Source organism: Otolemur garnettii, unplaced genomic scaffold, assembly GCF_000181295.1.
Source record: "Otolemur garnettii isolate 467f Iridium unplaced genomic scaffold, OtoGar3 scaffold00232, whole genome shotgun sequence".
In the NCBI taxonomy this organism is placed as follows: Eukaryota; Metazoa; Chordata; class Mammalia; order Primates; family Galagidae; genus Otolemur; species Otolemur garnettii.
The window spans coordinates 503,745-506,759 of NW_003852627.1; the positions used below are offsets into that span (position 1 = coordinate 503,745).

General features: G+C 51.6%; 1 non-coding gene across 1 annotated transcript; it reads left to right on the forward strand.

Annotated features, from left to right (window-relative positions):
* The first annotated feature begins 2,329 nt into the window (after window positions 1-2,329).
* Window positions 2,330-2,467, forward strand: LOC111722296. Its single transcript, XR_002771133.1, has one exon. It is a non-coding gene; the product is annotated as a U4 spliceosomal RNA (small nuclear RNA).
* Window positions 2,468-3,015: the final 548 nt, after the last annotated feature.

Consider the following 3,015-nt stretch of genomic DNA (forward strand, 5'->3'; position numbering starts at 1 on the left):
GGAGGGGGTGAGGTCCAGCTCAACTCTGCCACAGCCATGCTGTGTGACCTTGGTCTGGCTTCCCAAGCACTGTGGTGCCTCCTCTCTCCTCCAGCTTGGCCTGTGGGTAACAGAGTGAGTCCTCAGTGTCAAGTCAGGGTGGAGAGTTCTAGACCCCCAAATGCCCAGATGGCAGAAGCTGGGCCAACTCATAGCAACCTGGTGCTGCCCCCTGGTGGCCGTGGCTGGTATGGACAGAGCCAGAAAGAATCCTCATTTGTTGGGCCTCAAGATTTTCCAAGTTCAAATACAGCTCGTGGGGCCCCAGTCCTGTGTTAGAGGGAATCTTCATCCTCTAAATCTTCCCCCTAAGGGAAGCAGATAGCCCCCAACCCCATTCCAAGGTGTGACCTCAACTCTATACAAGGGCCCCCACACCCTGGAGTGTGATATCAGGGGATTTCAGTCCCAGTGGGGCCCACAGATCATTCATTCGTACACTCAGCCTGTATCTGGTTTTTTGGGGTTTTTTTGTAGAGACAGAGTCTCACTTTTTCGCCCTCGGTAGAGTGCAGCGGAGTCGCTCCAGCAACCTCCAACTCCTGGGCTTAGGCAATTCTTCTGCCTCAGCCTCCCAAGTATCTGGGACTATAGGTGCCTGCCACAACGCCCGGCTATCAGCCTGTATCTGTTGAGGAGCACCATCCACCAGGTGCCGGGCATGCGGCAGGTGACCAGGCAGGTGAGGTCTTGGTCCCCAAGACTCACCAAGGCAGACAGTCATCAAATCTCACACACCCCTATATATAGAGGTGTGATGTTCTCCCAAAACTTTACCACAATAAATAAGTGGAAAAAACAAAATATTCTGCCCTCAGGGATCTGATGCTCTAGGACAGGCGTTCTCAAACTGCGGCCCATGGGCCACATGTGGCCCACCTAGGACATTTATCTGGCCCACCAGGTGTTTTTGCCGCTGCTGCCTGTCCTGCTTAGCAGCCGACTTGTCCCAGGGCCTGCAGTCCGGCTCTCCAATGGTCTGAGGGACAGTGAATTGGCCCCCTGTTTAAAAAGTTTGAGGACCTCTGCTCTAGGAGGAAACAAACAGTAAAGAAGACAGATCTGGGGCCGCGCCTGTGGCTCAGTGGGCAAGGCGCCAGCCCCCATATACTGAGGGTGGCAGGTTCAAACCCGGCCCCGGCCAAACTGCAATAAAAAAATAGCCAGGCATTGTGGCAGGCGCCTGTAGTCCCAGCTACTCAGGAGGCTGAGGCAGGAGAATCGCTTAAGCCCAGGAGTTGGAGGTTGCTGTGAGCTGTGACGGCATAGCACTCTACTGAGGGCAATAAGGTCAGACTCTGTCTCTACAAAAAAAAAAAAGAAGACGACGACAGATCTGTGAGATGTGCAGAGACATGTGCAATGTGCAGAGGGTCATGGCAGGAAACAGGAAAAGGGGGGGTGCCAGGGAGGGAGGGGAGAGGCGTGGGGAGCTCAGGGAAGGAAACAGGAAAGGGGTGGAGTGTGCCCAGGAGGAGGGGGTGAGGCGGGGAGATCAGGGAAGGTCCCTGAGGAAGGTGAGGGGAGGCACCAGGCAAGTGAGTGCCTGGAAGGTAAAGAAGCCCAAGTGTTGACAGAGAGCTGGAGAGGGGAGGCTGAAGGTCAGCCGGGAGAGGGGTGGCCCTGAGCAGGGAGGAAGGCCTCTGTTTTCCAGAAAGAAAGGAACTCACACAACAGCTTTGTGTGGTTGAGGAATAGACCCCCTCAAGACACTTCAGAGCTGTCCACATTGGAGGCTTCTGTCAGCCTGGGGTGCTGATGGTGGGAGAGGCTGACTGGCCTTCTCTTTGCGGTAGACTGCGTGATGGCTTCTGTACTTTATCCGGATGCACACTGCCATGCCACTTTGCACCTCCATCACAAGAAGGTGGCGCGGTTCACTCTTTTCGAGCTTGTGCAAAGTCACTTGCTTTGTCACAGGAATGTGAGCTGATGTGCTGGAAGCAGAGGCTTGAAGTGAGCTCACACACTGGAGTCTGCTCCTGTGACCATCATCCCCATGAGGACACAGCCGCTGAGGAGGAAAGACAAATGGAATAGAGTCCAGCTGCCCTCTGCCTTAGACTGCGCATCCCTCTCAAATTCACGCGTAATCCTAATCCCCAGGATGGAACTCTAGTTAATGACAGGCGGGCTGAAATGTTTAGGAGTAAGGTGTACTCTTATCTGCCGCGTACATCAAAACAGTAAGAGGGACTAATCTAATCTCTGCCCCTGACCCCCATGATGGTGTTGGGAGGTGAGTGGTCATGAAGGCAGAGTCTTCATGAAAAAGAAAATTAAAAACAATAGCTGTGTGCAGTGGCAGTATTATAGCCAATTAGGTTTATCTGAGGTGTGATTATTGCTAATTGAAAATTTTTCCCAATAGCCTGCCATGACAACGTGCAGGGAAGTCAGCACCAGCAATTTCCAATGGTCTCTACCATGACTGAATAAAAAATAAGTGAAATGACAAAAAATAAAAATAAAGATAAATTAGGAAGTCTTTTTTTTTTTTTTTTTTTTGGTAGAGACAGAGTTTCACTTTACTGCCCTCGGTAGAGTGCCATGGTAGCATCACACAGCTCACAGCAACCTCCAACTCCTGGGCTTAGGTGATTCTCCTGCCTCAGCCTCCCGAGTAGCTGGGACTACAGGCGCCCGCCACGACACCTGGCTATTTTTTGTTGCGGTTTGGCCGGGGCTGAGTTTCAACCCACCACCCTCGGTCTATGGGGTCGGCACCCTACTCACTGAGCCACAGGCGCCGCCCGATAAATTAGGAAGTTGAAAAGAAAAATAAAAGATGCCCCAGAGAACTCTCCCCCTTCCTTTTCCTTTAAGGACAAGGTAAAAAGACAGCCATCTATTAACCAATTAGCCAGGAATCTGGTCCTCACCAGACACCACCAATCTTCTGGTGCCTTGATCTTAGAATTTTCAGCCTTCAGGACTGTGGAAAATACATTTCTTTTTTTCTTTCTTTTTTTTTTT